Raw genomic sequence first — 15,497 nt, 5'->3', positions numbered from 1 at the left:
AGTCACACGTAAGAGGCGTTGTCAGACATGCTCAAGATTAATGGAGTAACAGATGATGCTATAAAGTTGAGGGCCTTCCCATTTTCCTTTAAAGGAAGAGCAAAGCAATGGCTACATTCATTACCTAGAGAAACGATCACTACATGGGAGGAGATGGTAGAAGCTTTTCTTGCCTGATATTTCCCTCTAGGAAAATCGACGAAGCTTAGGAATAAAATATCCTCTTTTGTGCAAATATAATTGGAGTCTCTTTTTTAGATATGGGATGGGTTCAAGGAAATCCTGTGGAAATGTTCTCAACATGGGTTCCTCGAGTCGATGATTATTCAGAGATTCTCAACTTGATGCTGCAACATGATGTACCTTAGGAGGCAAGACCCCCGAAGAAGCCCGACATCTCATCGAAGAAATAGCTATAAACCGTTATCAGTGGAACAACTAGGACAGAAAGAAGGTAGTCGGACTTCATGAGATCGATGTAGTCACATCATTGGCTGCCCAGGTTGAGTCATTAAGTAGGAACTTAGACACCCTAACTTCTCCTAGAGTGGCGGCTGCAATAAGTTACACTGGGTATTGGGGAGAACCTGGGCCATCTAATTGTCCTATTTTGATTGGTGGTACTACTTCCATAGAACAGGTTGATTTTGTAGGTAATGTAATGACAGGTCAAGGAAATCCATATAGCAAGACCTATAATCAGAGGTGGAGGAACCACCCAAACCTTTCATGGAGTAATCAAGAAGACTATGGCATCACCGGGTTTCCAACCACAACAACAAGCCCAAACATGGATAATATAGTTTAAGGGTTGACAAAACCTGATGACCGACTTAGATAAGGCTTTGACTAGGTTCATTTCAACATCTGATACAAGATTTGAATCGGTTGAAGACACACTTCACAACCACACCGCATCATTGCACAACTTGGAGAATCAAGTGGGCCAAATTATGAAAGTCACTCTGGAAAGACCTCAAGGAAGTTTGCCTAGAAACATGGAGACAAACCCAAGGAAACATGTAAAGGTGATCACTTTGAGAAGTGGTTGTGAAGTTGAGAGTAGACTTCCTAGTCAGAAGACCAATGTTGAGTCACCCGAGGTTGTGGAGGTTGTGAAGAGAGCCAAAGAGAAAGAGGTGGCACCCTCACCTTACAAGACAAGAATCAATTACGCTTAAAGATTGAAGAACGACCAAAATGATGAGAAATACAAAATGTTCTTAGGTCTATTCAAGCAGTTGTACATCAACATTTCATTTATAGAGATGTTATCTCAAATGCCTCGCTATGCAATATTTCTTAAGGACCTCTTGACCAACAAGAGGAAGTTGGAGGAGATTGCATCTGTGATCTTAGATGCTGACAAGGTCCCCTTGCGTATATCTCGCAAGTGCACGGGTTTGTCAAAGTAATAATCCCGGGGTGAGCGGTTATCGAATCCACGGGGTGTAGGGAATAAAAACACTTAATTCGCTTCTTAGCTATGTGAAAGATCAGTAGTGATACTTGTGACAATGATTCAATTCTCAAAATTAAAGCAACAAGTAAGAGAGCACAAGTAAAGGAGGAGGTAAGGAAATCGATAAAGATGGGGTACTCGGATAATGCTCCACCTAGGATAATTGTTTCAAGTCCAAGAACACTCTATTATGCTTCCTAATCAGTGCAATGGTGAGTCGTAGAAATCCTTAATTACATAGTCCCAAATCTAAGGTCAACTATGACTAACTCTATACATGTCCCAGAGAAGAGATTAGATAACCTCTCAACCTCGCACTCGCATAGAGTTGCAATGAGCTCTAGGGATTCCAAGTGATAAATCTCTTCCTAATTATAGACCCAACCCTTTGGTCCAGGTGGAAGATTCCTAACCACGATTAAGCCCTAGATACTAAGATCACCTCAACGCTTCACTCCGTTGCACGCGCAACTAAGCCCCAGCGGAAGTTCATCACTTAGACCATTCACTCTATTATGGCTGCAAATAACTCCAGGAATAGAGGTCGAATCTATCATGATAGAGGGGAAAGAGGACGCTCCTGTACCTCTCGACTCACCCTCTCAACCCTCTCTAACCTAGCTTTGTCTAACGCTCGTGGTGTGTCACTCACTCACAAGGTTACAAACGAGAACTCTCAACCCTAGTGTTACTCTAGGGGAAATGTTTATACAATCAAGTATTCAAGGTTGGAACTCACGATAAACATCAATTAATTGAAAGCATAATAAAGAGATTCAATTAAACAAATACATCATAGGGTTCACAAATACCCAAGTACCCACTAGGGGTTTAGCTCTCCATGGAGCTAAGTACACTCAAAGAAATAGAATGTAAAAGCAATGAATCCATAGAAAAGCCCCTCGATGGTCATGTCAATGGTCTTGTGGAGAGTCCTCTACTCATCACAAGGGATCACTTTGTCCGGCCTAGGATACACCCTCGCCCGGATCGCGTCGCATGAAAGCTCTCCTAATAACCTTCTTCCAAACGACACGCGATGTCGGAGCCGTAGAACCTCTCCAAAACCCTAGCCAATACCCCTCAAAACCCTAGCCGTAGCCCTCTCTCAAATATGGAAAAAGATGGACAAAAGAATACTAAAATCGGGGCTGAATCGGCTTTAAATATGGCTGGAATCAGGTGACCACACGGGCCTGTGGATTTTACACAAGCCCATGTGGAATTTCCACATGGGCATGTATAATTTCCACACGCCCGTGTAGATTCTCTGAATTCTTGTTTTCTCAGTCAGCTGTGAACAGTGCTGTTACAGTACTTTGCTACACTGTCCGGCCTGAATAGCTTCTCGAATCCATACTTTCATCAGGGTAACGCAAACGGGCACACGTTCACGTCGTGGATCTCTTGCTTCTTCAATGATAGACAAGTTGGTGGAGCTCTTGTTCTATGTGCATATGTCGAAATGCTCGAGTGTGACTGCGCTTGTGAAACTCCAAATGGATATGCCAATTAGAATATGAGGAGGTTGGCACACACTCTAGCATCTCACACTCGACCTACGTCTTCGCATTTGAACCTTAGCAAGATTTCTTCCAAAATCGGTGCATTGTGATCCACATTGGCTTTTTTCCTTCATAATCGGCCTCACAACCCTACCTGCACAAAAGTAACATAAAAACACACATATTAGTGTAAAAACCCGAGAAAAGTAATGCTCAACATAAGGAATGAATGCTTCGCCTTCATATCGCCCTGGTATCTCCGACACCTCTATACCCTGTTCCAACACCGGTTGACCCACCATGTACTTCATCACCACCACCAGCAGCAATAGAGCCATAGGACGACATCGACACTTGATTTTTTTTTCCTTATCTTTTACTTCCGCATTTTATTTTCGACTTGTATACTCAGAAAGGACATTCATTTTGAGTTTATTTTCATTTTGTATTTCGAGTTGTATTCATTGTCTTATCTTATGTATACTCGAGTTATGTTTGTTTTTATTGAGCGTCACTAAACCCCCTCGTGTATCCGTGCAGATGGTCTTGTCATCATGGTAATTGAGACTTTGTTATGGGCACGGCCTAGGTGTTTCAGCACTTGGCCGTATGAGCTTCATAACCTATTGGAACAACACTCCCAAGGACTTAGCTTCATCAAATTCAACACTAGGAGTCAAGGGAGTATTGTTTTGATTGCTTCTTCCACATCTGAATTTAATTGATTTACATTATGAATGATCTTGCATGTGTATATTGGGGACAATGTACAACTTAAAGTGTGGGGGAGTTTCATAGTGCATGCATCTCTTTTTATTTTCCGGAGCATCTTCTTCAAGATCCCCGGGTAGACAGGTACTTTCTTCCATCGATCCAAGCATCATTACATCTTCATGTCCCTCCTATTGGTCGAACAAACCTTTATACGGATCCGGATTGAACATTTCCCGCATGTATTCATCAACAATTTCATCAAGAGTGTCTAGAAAAATATAAAGTATCATTGAAATCAAGAGAATGTCGCGATGGCTTCAAGAAGGCGGTATATGAGCTTGTCATCTCCAACTCTCAATGTAGAGCTCTCACCGTCCATGTCAATCAATGCTTTGGAAGTCCGCAAGAACGGTCTCCCAAGTATCAAGGGTACATCAGCATCCTCATCGACATCTAGCACTACAAAGTCAACCGGAAAAAATGTACTTGTCCACCTTGACAAGCACGTCTTCAATGATGCCTCTCGGATGTCGCATTGTTTGGTCCGCTAGTTGCAAAGTTATCCGAGTAGGCCTAGGCTCGCCCAAGCCTAGCTTTTGAAAGAAAGTGTATGGCATGACGTTGATACTAGCCCCTGAGTCAGCCAATGCCATTTCCTCACCTGAATTGCCAATATTACACGGAATGATGAAGCTTCCCATGACTTTCTTCTTGTTCGGCATGTTCTTTGCAACCCGAATGAGAAATTGGGATGATTCTTCCAGCCAAAATTGTAGGTATTGCTATATGGGTTTCCTTGAGGTCTCATGCCATTACCTACGAAATCAACGTTCTCCACCGAAGAACCATCACCAATAGAGATCGGGCAATCAGAGGGAGCATGTCCTCCACCACACCCGTTGCAATTAGTCACGGCTGCCACTCTATTTGAAGTTAGAAAATCTAACTTCTTACTCAAACTCTCCACTTGAGCCGCCAATGAAGTTATCGCATCTATCTCATGGAGACCGGCCACTTTCTTCTTCTCCCTAGCATTCCATTGGTAGCTGTTTAACCCCATTTCTTCAATCAACTGACGGGCCTCATTGGGGGTCTTGCTACCTAAGGTACCTCCTACTGCTGCATCAAAGAGTTGCCTTGTACTCGGGTTCAAACCATTATAAAATGTCTGAACAATCATCCACTCCGGGAATCCGTGTTGCGGGCACTTTCTCAGGAGCTCCTTGAACCTTCCCATGCCTCGAATAGAGACTCCAATTCCAACTAAACAAAGGATGAGATCTCATTCCAAAGCTTTGCAAATTTTCTGGGAGGAAAATAAAGGGCAAGAAAAGCTTCTACCATCTCCTCCGATGTGGTGATTGATGCTCTAGGTAATGAGTGTAGCCACTGCTTCGCTCTCCCCTTTAAGAAAAATGGGAAGGCTCTCAACTTGATGGCATCATCCGTCACTCCGTTCATCTTCAGCATATCACACACCTCGAGAAAACTCTCTATATGACTGTTTGGATCCTCATCGGCTAAACCGTTCAATTGTGCGGATTGCTGCAACATGTGGATAAATGCCGGCTTCAACTCAAAGTTCTGAGCTATAATCAGGGGACGCACAATACTCGATTGTGTCCCCAACACTAAAGGTCTGGCATAATCGGATAATGTTCGCTGTTGCTCATTTTGTTCTACCATGTTTTCAGATTCTTCTGCTTTCAAATCAACTAGATTAGACTATTCTTGCACAGGCTCTTTCCCTTTTCTTCTAAGTGTACGTTCAAGCTCAGGATCTCCTTCAACCAATATTGAGGGATTCCCTAGGGTCATAACCTGGAGCTGCACCCAAAAAGAAAGAAAAAGAAATCAGAACAATGATAGAATAAGAAGATATGAAATAGAATGTATGGTGAAATAGCTAAGAAAACAAAGTGCAAAGTATCTCTAAACGCCTACTCCCGGGCAACGGTGCCAAAATCTTGACAAGGTCTCCTTGCGTATATCCCGGAAGTGCACGGGTTTGTCGAAGTAATAATCCCGGGTGAGCGGGTATCGAATCCACAGGGAGTAGGGAATAAAAACACTTAATTTGCTTCTTAGCTATGTGAAAGATCAGCAGTGATAATTGTGACAATGATTCAATTCTCAAAAGTAAAAGCAACAAGTAAGAAAGCACAAGTAAAGCAGGAGGTAAGACAATCGATAAAGATGGGGTACTCAGATAATGCTCCACCTAGGATAATTGTTTTAAGTGCAAGAACCCTCTATTATGCTTCCTAATCAATGCAATGGTGAGTCATGGAAATCCTTAATTACATAGTCCCAAATCTAAGGTCAACTATGCCTAACTCTATACATGTCATGGAGGAGAGATTAGATAACCTCTCAACCTCGCACTCGCATAGAGTTGCAATGACCTCTAGGGATTCCAAGTGATAAATCTCTTCCTAATTATAGACCTAACCCTTTGGTCCAGGTGGAAGATCACTAACCACGATTAAGCCCTATATACTATAATCACCTCAACGCTTCAATCCGTTGCACGCGCAACTAAGCCCCAGCGGAAGTTTATCCCTTAAACCATTCACTCTATTATGGCTACAAAGAACACGAGGAACGGAGGTAGAATCTATCACGTTGGAGGGGAAAGGGGACGCTCGTGTACCTCTCGACTCAGCCTCTCAATCCTCTCCAACCTAGCTTTGTCTAACGCTCATGGTGTGTCACTCACTCACAAGGTTAACAACGAGAACTCTCAACCCTAGTGTCACTCTAGTGGAAATGTTCATACAATCAAGCATTCAAGGTTGGAACTCACAATAAAAATCAATTAATTGAAAGCATAATAAAGAAATTCAATGAAACAAATACATCCTAGGGTTCACAAATACCCAAGTAACCACTAGGGGTTTAGCTCTCCATGGAGCTAAGTACAATCAAAGAAATAGAATGTAAAAGCAATGAATCCATAGAAAAGCCCCTCGATGGTCATGTTGATGGTCTTGTGGAGAGTCCTCTACTCATCGCAAAGGATCCTTTGTCCGGCCTAGGATACACCTCGCCGGATCGGTGCCGACGAAAGCTCTCCCAATAACCTTCTTCCAAATGACGCGCGATGTCGGAGCCATAGAACCTCTCCAAAACCCTAGCAAATACCCTTGAAAACCCTAGTCGAAGCCCTCTCTCAAGTTGGGGAAAAGATGGAGAAAAGAATACTAAAATCGGGGCTCAATCGCATTTAAATAAGGCTGGAATCGGGCGACCACACGGGCCTGTGGATTTTACACACACACATATGGAATTTCCACACGGGCGTGTATAATTTCCACATGCCTGTGTGGATTCTTTGAATTCATGTTTTCTCGGCCAGTTGTGACTAGTTACGCTACTGATGCTTTGCTACCTTGTCCGGCCTTGAATAGCTTCCCAAATCCATACTTTTCATCGAGTAGCATAAGCGGGCACACGTTCATGTCATGGATCACTTGCTTCTTCAATGATAGATAAGTTGGTGGAGCTCTGGTTCTATGTGTATATGTCAGAATGCTCAAGTGTGACTGCCCTTGTGCCCCTCCAATTGGATGTGCCAATTAGAATTAGAGGAGGTTGGAACACACTCTAGCATCTCACACCCGACCTATGTCTTCGCGTTTGAACCTTAGCAAAATTTCCTCCAAAATCGGTGCATTGTGATCCACATTGGCTTCTTTTCCTTCATAATCGCCCTTACAACGCTACCCTGCACGAAAAGTAACATAAAAAGCAGACATATTAGTGTAAAAAAATCCGAGAAAAGTAATGCTCAACATAAGGAATGAACGCCGTATTCATATCGCCTACGGTATCTCCGGTACCTCTATTCCCTGTTCCAACACCGGTTGACCCACCATGTACTTCATCACCACCAGCAGCAGTAATAGAGCCATAGGACGACATCGACACTTGATTTTATTTTCCTCGTCTTTTACTTCCGCATTTTATTTTTGACTTGTATACTCAGAAAGGATATTCCTTTTGAGTTTATTTTCATTTCGTATTTCGAGTTGTATTCATTGTCTTATCTTTTATATACTCGAGTTATTTTGTTTTTATTGAGCGTCACTGAACCCCCTCGTGTTTCCGTGCAGATGGTCTTGTCATCATGGTAATTGAGACTTTGTTATGGGTACGGCCTAGGTGTTTCAGCACTTGGCCGTATAAGCTTCATAACCCATTGGAACAACACTCCCAAGGACTTAGCTTCATCAAATGCAACACTAGGAATCAAGGAAGTATTGTTTTGATTGCTTCTTCCACATCTGAATTTAATTTATTTACATTATGAATGAGCTTGGATGTGTATATTGGGGACAATGTACAACTTAAGTGTGGGGGGGCGTTTCATAGTGCATGCATCTCTTTTATAGTAGTTTTGAATGATATACATGCTCACATAGCCAATGGCGGTTCACCATAGTTGCATTGATTGTATTCTTGAGTTTAGGGACTAGTTATAGTTGTTTTGATTGAACAATTTTAGAAACTCATGTTTGATGTATAAAGGACTAGTTATAGTTGTTTCTTATGTAAATTCTGAAAAACAAAATGGAAAAAATGAAAAGAAGGAACAAAATAGTTTTATTATTTATTTGTGCATGTTGGGTGGAAAGAGCGACCACCTATGAAGTATGAAGCTACTCTCATAAGTCGGATACTAGTTATGCCCTAATGAGAGAAAAAGCTATCTCATAGGATAAGTGAAAGTTACCACTCCGGTAGAAAGAGCTACCACTTCGAAATTGTGAAAGCCACCTTAGTGGTCGCTTTGGAAAAGGCTACCTTAGAGGATGTGTGAAGCTACTACCATTTTTAAAATTTTTGTTACTTTTTGTAGATAAATAAGTCCCTTGTACTTAGAACAGTGAGGAGTATACTTTGGGTTGTTTTGAGTGAGTTCACACACTTACACGATTTCGGGTTTGTTGTCTTTTTTTATTCAAGTTTTTAGCTAGAGCATTGATTTTTCGTATTTAGTGTGGAAATTTCCCTTACTTGTAGAATGCCCTCTTTGTATGCTTTGGTGAACCTAAGGCCAAGCACTTCCAATATTTCCTTAATCCATGCACATAATGTTTTAATGTTTGCTTGAGGACAAAGAAAAGCTTAAGTATGGGGAGTTCGATAAGTGCTTGTATGATAGGAATGTGAAGCGTTCTTTCCTTATGTTGAGAATTACTTTTCTCAGGTTTTAATGGTAATATGGGTGTATTTATGTTACTTTTATGCATGTAGGGTTGTGAGCCGATTATGAGGGAAAGAAGCCAATGTGGGTCATAATGCACTAATTTGGAGGGGCACAAGGATTCAAACCGAAGACATAGGTCGGGTTCTAGATGCACTAATTATGTGAGAAAGAAGCCAATGTGGGTTGATAAGTGCTTGTGCGATACGAATGCAAAGCGTTCATTCCTTATGTTGAGCATTACTTTTCTCGGGTTTTACACTAATATATGTGTTTTTGTGTTACTTTTATGCATGTAGGCTTGTGAGGCCGAGTATGAAGGAAATAGGCCAATGTGGATCATAATGCACCAATTTTGGAGGAAATCTTGCTAAGGTTCAAACGCGAAGACATAGGTCAGGTGTGAGATGCTAGAGTGTGTGCCAACCTCCTCGTATTCGAGTTTGGCATATCCATTTGGAGGGGCACAAAGGTAGTCGTAGTCACACTCGAGCATTCTGACTTATGCACATAGAACAAGAGCTCCACCAACATGCCTATCATTGAAGAAGCAAGTGATCCACGATGTGAACGTGTGCCTGTTTTGCGTCACTCCGATGAAAGTATGGATTCGGGAAGCTATTAAGGCCGGATACTGTAGCAGAGCACTGTAGCAACACGGTAACATATATTGTAGCAGAACTGTTCACAGTCGGCCGAGAAAACAAAAGTTCAGAGAATCCACACGGGCGTGTGGAAATTATCCATGCCCGTGTGGAAATTCTGCACTGGCGCGTGAAGAATCCAAGCCCGTGTAGTCGCCCGATTCCAGCCCTATTTAAAGCCGATTCGGCCCCGATTTTAGCATTATTTTCTCCATCTTTTCCCCAACTTGCGAGAGGTCTTCGGTTAGGGTTTTGAGTGGTATTGGCCAAGGTTTTGGAGAGGTTCTATGGCTCTGACATCGTCATTCCTTAGGAAGAAGGTTTGTAGGGGAGCTTCCGTCGAGGCGTATCCTTGGACGACGAGTAGAGGACTTCCCATAAGACCATCGACATGACTATCGAGGGGGTTTTTTTATGGATTCATTGCTTTTACATTCTATTTCTTTGATTGTACTTAGCTCCATGGAGAGCTAAACCCCTAGTGGGTACTTGGGTATTTGTGAACCCTAGAATTTATTTGTTTCATTGAATCTATTTATTATGCTTTCATTAAATTGATGTTTATTGTGAGTTCCAACCTTGAATACTTGGTTGTATGAACATTTCCCCTAGAGTGACACTAGGGTCGAGAGTTCTTGTTGGTAACCTTGTGAGTGAGTGACACACCACGAGCGTTAGACAAAGCTAGGTTGGAGAGGGTTGAGAGGGTGAGTCAAGAGGTACAGGAGCGTCCCCTTTCCCCTCCATCGTGATAGATTCTACCTCCGTTCCTCGAGTTCTTTGCGGCCATAATAGAGTGAAAGGTCTAAGGGATGAACTTCCGCTGGGGCTTAGTTGCACGTGCAACGGAGTGAAGCGTTGAGGTGATCTTAGTATCTAGGGCTTAATCATGGTTAGGGATCTTCCACCTGGACAAAAGGGTTGGGTCTATAATTAGGAAGAGATTTATCACTTGGAATCCCTAGAGCTCATTGCAACTCTATGCGAGTGCGAGGTGTTGAGATTGTTCGATTTCTCCTCCGGGACATGTATAGAGTTAGGCATAGTTGACCTTAGATTTGGGACTATGTATTTAAGGATTTCCATGACTCACCATTGCATTGATTAGGAATGATAATAGAGGTTTTGTGCACTTGAAACAATTATCCTAGGCGGAGCATTATCCGGGTAGCCCATCTTTATCGATTGTCTTACCCCCTTCTCTACTTTTCCTCTCTTACTTATTGTTTTTATTGTTTAGAATTGAATCATTATCACACTTATCATCATTGAGTTTTCATATAGCTAAGAATCGAATTAAGTATTTTTATTCCCTATTCCCTGTGGATTCGATACCCGCTCACCCGGGATTATTACTTCGACAAACCCGTGCACTTGCGGGATATACGCAAGGGGTCCTTGTCATGGGTCAAAATTTTACTAATGTTCAAGCACGAAGACATAGGTCGGGTTCCAGATGCAGAAATCTGTGCCAACCTCCTCGTACTTGAGTTAGCACAACTATTTTGAGGGGCACAAGGGCAGTCACATTCAAGCATTCCGACTTGTGCATATAGAACAAGATCTCCACCAACATGTCCATTATTAAAGAAGTAAGGCGATCCATGATGTAAATGTGTGCCTGTTTGCGTTACCTCAATGAAAATATGGATTCGGGAGTATTTCAGGCCGGTACTGTAGTAGGGTATTGTAGAAAACAGTGTAGCAAAAATACTGCGGTAACACTGTTTACGGCCGCCCGAGAAAATAGGAAAATAGACAAACCACACGGGCGTGTGATAAGTGCTTGTGCGATACGAATGCGAAGTGTTCATTCCTTATGTTGAGCATTACTTTTCTCGGGGTTTAAACTAATATGTGTGTTTTTGTGTTACTTTTATGCATGTACGGTTGTGAGGCCGAGTATGAAGGAAATAGGCCAATGTGGATCATAATGCACCAATTTTGGAGAAAATCTTGCTAAGGTTCAAACACAAAGACATAGGTCAGGTGTGAGATGCTAGAGTGTGTGCCAACCTCCTCGTATTCGAGTTTGGCACATCCATTTGGAGGGCCACAAAGGGAGTCACACTCGAGCATTCCGACTTATGCACATAGAACAAGAGCTCCACCAACATGCCTATCATTGACGAAGCAAGTGATCCACGATGTGAACGTGTGCCTGTTTTGCGTTACTCCAATGAAAGTATGGATTCGGGAAGCTATTAAGGCCGGATACTATAGCAGAGTATTGTTGCAACACTATAGCATATATTGTAGTAGCACTGCTCACAGCCGGCCGAGAAACCAGAGAAACAAAGAATCCACACGGGCATGTGGAAATTATCCACGGCCGTGTGGAAATTGCGCACGGGCGCGTGGAGCATTGATAAGTGCTTGAGTGAACATGTTTTTATGCATGTTTTATATACATTGAGCATCATATTTTATACGGTTTATGTCTCATTTCGTGTATTGGGTGTTCTTTTATGCGTATAGGTTGTAAAGGCATTGGGAATTCAAAAGGGAGCGAAGATAGGCTATCATGGCATAATATTGGGAGTTCTTGTACAAATCAAGTTGGAAGACACAAGAGGAGTTCGTGTATGAGGAGATGTGTGCCAACTTCCATAGTTTTGCAAGCCAAGTTATTAATGGAAGGGCACAAAGGCAGCCATGTCTCCACATTCCTCCTCTTTGTAAAGATTTCAAGACCTTTCAAGACGCATTGATGAAGGAAAAGCCGTATAGCCTACCATATGATCGTGTGCCCGATCGTATGGCCTTAAGAGGAGAATGTTTATCATCGCGTTTGTGGAAATCACTGTTGCAAAATCCACATGGGCGTGTGGGGGCACGTGACAGACGCGATGTGAGGCTATAAATACACCTTTTGGCCGATTCTAAAGGGACTTTTTGCGGAGCTTTGAGCATAGACATTGAGAGAGAGACGGCTAGGGTTTGAGGAGAAGGTCTTCGCCGATTGAGAGGGAGTTCTTCACCAACTTTGATAGGTTCCTTCGACGTCATTACATTTTGGGGAGCCATTGGTGACCTAGCTTCGGAGAGGAACCCTTCAAGATGTAGAACTACCAATCAAGGCCAATCCGCACGAATTCGAGGGGGTTTTCTCTATGGGTTTTATTGCTTTTCATTGTATCCATTATTGTTTTGTAACTAGGCCCATGGAGGGCTAAACCCTAGTGGGTATTTGGGCATGTGAACCCTAAGATTTATATTTTGGATTGATTCTCTTAATGCTTCTAGTTAATCCGAGTTGTCTTGAGTTTAATCTTGTGATTTAATTGCTTGCTAGTGTTGTTAATCCTTGTGGTTGATTTACATTGCATGATTTAATACTTTGATGTGAGGGGTCTCCATTAGAGTTAGATTTCCAAGATTAAAGAGGGTTGAGAGGGTGAGCCTTGAGATGGAGGAGTGTCCCCTTTCCCATTCGATTGAGTGTTTCCTATCTCTGTATTCCATATTCTCTTTTCAACCATATTTGGTGGGAGGCGTGAGATTGCTCGATTTCTCCACCGGGACCTTGTAGGGGGTTACGATCCTTCGCCGGGAATTAGGGTTGGATCTACATTTAGGAATCGGTTTCACTCTTAGGTTTCCTTATAGCATATTGCGGTCATATAAGGTGTGAAGTGTTGAGATTGGTCAATTTCTCCACTGGGACCTTATAGGGGACTAGTGTCTTTTGCTTGGAGACAAGGATTGGTTATCGTTGGACTACCTCGACTCATTAGACTCGATTCTAGAGCATTTAGTGAATCTTGAGCTTCAAGGAAGATCTTAGGGGAATCATTGCCCGAGTACCTCATCCTTAGTGATTGAGACTCTTCTACTTTATTTCTTGCATACTTGTTTGCTTTGCTTGCAATTAGTTCACTTCATCATATTCATTAATTCCGACTAGATAATTGAGAAGTGGTTATTACTAATACTTTCGTTCCCTGTGGATTCGACTACCTGACTCACCGGGTAATTATTACTTTGACACCGGTGCACTTGCGGTTTATACGCATATTCGGACGTGTCAAGTATCCACGCCCATGTAGTCGCCCGATTCCAGCCCTATTTAAAGACGATTTAGCCCCGATTTTGGTATTCTTTTCTCCATCTTTTCCCCAACTTGAGAGAGGGCTTCGGCTAGGGTTTCGAGGGGTATTGGCCAAGGTTTTGGAGAGGTTCTACGGCTCCGACATCGTCATTGCTTAGGAAGAAGGTTGGTAGGGGAGCTTCCGTCGAGGTGTATCCTATACCGGATGAGGGAATCCTTGGACAATGAGTAGAGGACTTTCCACAAGACCATCGACACGACTATCGAGGGGGTTTCTTTATGGATTCATTGCTTTCTTTGATTGTAGTTAGCTCCATGGAGAGCTAAACCCCTGGTGGGTACTCGGGTATTGTGAACCCTAGGATGTATTTGTTTCTTTGAACACTCTTTATTATGCTTTCAATAAATTGATGTTTATTGTGAGTTCCAACCATGAATGCTTGATTGTATGAACATTTCCCCTAGAGTGACACTAGGGTTGAGAGTTCTTCTTGGTAACTTTGTGAGTGAGTGACACACCACGAGCGTTAGACAAAGCTAGGTTGGAGAGGGTTAAGAGGGTGAGTCGAGAGGTACAGGAGCGTCCCCTTTCCATTCCGGCCTGATAGATTCTACCTCCGTTTCTCGAGTTCTTTGCGGCCATAATAGAGTGAATGGTCTAAGGGATGAACTTTCGCTGGGGCTTAGTTGCGCGTGCAACAGACTGAAGCCAAAGGGCTCAATTGTGGTTAGGGACCTTTCACCTGGGCCAAAGGGTTAGGTCTATAATTAGGAAGAGATTTATCATTTGTTATCCCTAGAGCTCATTGCAACTCTATGCGAGTGCGAGATGTTGAGATTGTTCGATTTCTCCTCCGGGACATGTATAGAGTTAGGCATAGTTGACCTTAGATTTGGGACTATGTAATTAAGGATTTCCATGACTCACCATTGCATTGATTTGGAAGCATAATAGAGGGTTCTTGCACTTGAAACATTTATCCTAGGTGGAGCATTATCCGAGTACCCCATCTTTATCGATTGCCTTACCCCCTTCTTTACGTTTGCTCTCTTACTTGTTGCTTTTACTGTTGAGAATTGAATCATTGTCACACTCATTATCATTGATCTTTTACATAGCTAAGAATCGAATTAAGTATTTTTATTCCCTACTCCCTGTGGATTCGATACCCGCTCAGCCGGGATTATTACTTCAACAAACCCGTGCACGTGCGGGATATACGTAAGGGGATCTTGTCAAGTTTTTGGCGCCGTTGCCGGGGAGCTAGGCGTTTAGAGATACTTTACACTTTGTTTTCTTAGCTATTTCACCACACATTCTATTTCACGTCTTCTTATTATATTATTGTTCTGATTTTCTTTTTCATTTTTTTTGGAGCAGCTCCAGGTTATGACCCGAGGGAATCCATCAATATTGATTGAAGGAGACCCTGAGCTTGAACGTACACTTAGAAGAAAAGGGAAAGAACCTGTGTAAGAACAGCATAATTCAGCTTATTTAGAAGGAGTGGAAACTGAAAACATGGCAGAATAGAATGAGCAACAGTGAACACTATCTGACTATGCCAGACCTTTAGTATTGGGGACACAATCGAGTATTGTGCGTCCCCCGATTACAGCTCAGAACTTTGAGCTAAAGCCGGCATTCATCCATATGCTACAGCGGTCTGCACAATTCAACGGTTTGGCCGATTAGGATCCAAACAGTCACATAGAGAGCTTTCTCGAGGTGTGCGATATACTGAAGATAAATGGGGTTATGGATGATGCCATCAAATAGAGAGCCTTCCCATTTTCCTTGTAAGGGAAAGCGAAGCAGTGGCTACAATCATTACCTAGAGCATCAATCACTACATGGGAAGAGATGGTAGAAGCTTTTCTAGACCGTTATTTCCCTCCCGGAAAATCAGCA

The 15,497-nt window shown here is 42.6% G+C and overlaps 2 non-coding genes across 2 annotated transcripts; one reads left to right on the top strand and one right to left on the bottom strand.

Moving 5' to 3' along the window:
- Positions 1 to 201: 201 nt before the first annotated feature.
- Positions 202 to 308, bottom strand: LOC120268185. Its single transcript, XR_005538858.1, has one exon. It is a non-coding gene; the product is annotated as a small nucleolar RNA R71 (small nucleolar RNA).
- Positions 309 to 4,871: 4,563 nt separating this feature from the next.
- On the top strand, positions 4,872 to 4,977 carry LOC120268119. Its single transcript, XR_005538794.1, has one exon. It is a non-coding gene; the product is annotated as a small nucleolar RNA R71 (small nucleolar RNA).
- The last annotated feature ends 10,520 nt before the right edge of the window (positions 4,978 to 15,497 follow it).

The sequence above is a fragment of the Dioscorea cayenensis genome, chromosome 1 (assembly GCF_009730915.1).
Source record: "Dioscorea cayenensis subsp. rotundata cultivar TDr96_F1 chromosome 1, TDr96_F1_v2_PseudoChromosome.rev07_lg8_w22 25.fasta, whole genome shotgun sequence".
Lineage (NCBI taxonomy): Eukaryota > Viridiplantae > Streptophyta > Magnoliopsida > Dioscoreales > Dioscoreaceae > Dioscorea > Dioscorea cayenensis.
Note: the sequence above shows the minus strand (reverse complement) of the source record. Positions and strands in the feature narration are given on the sequence as shown.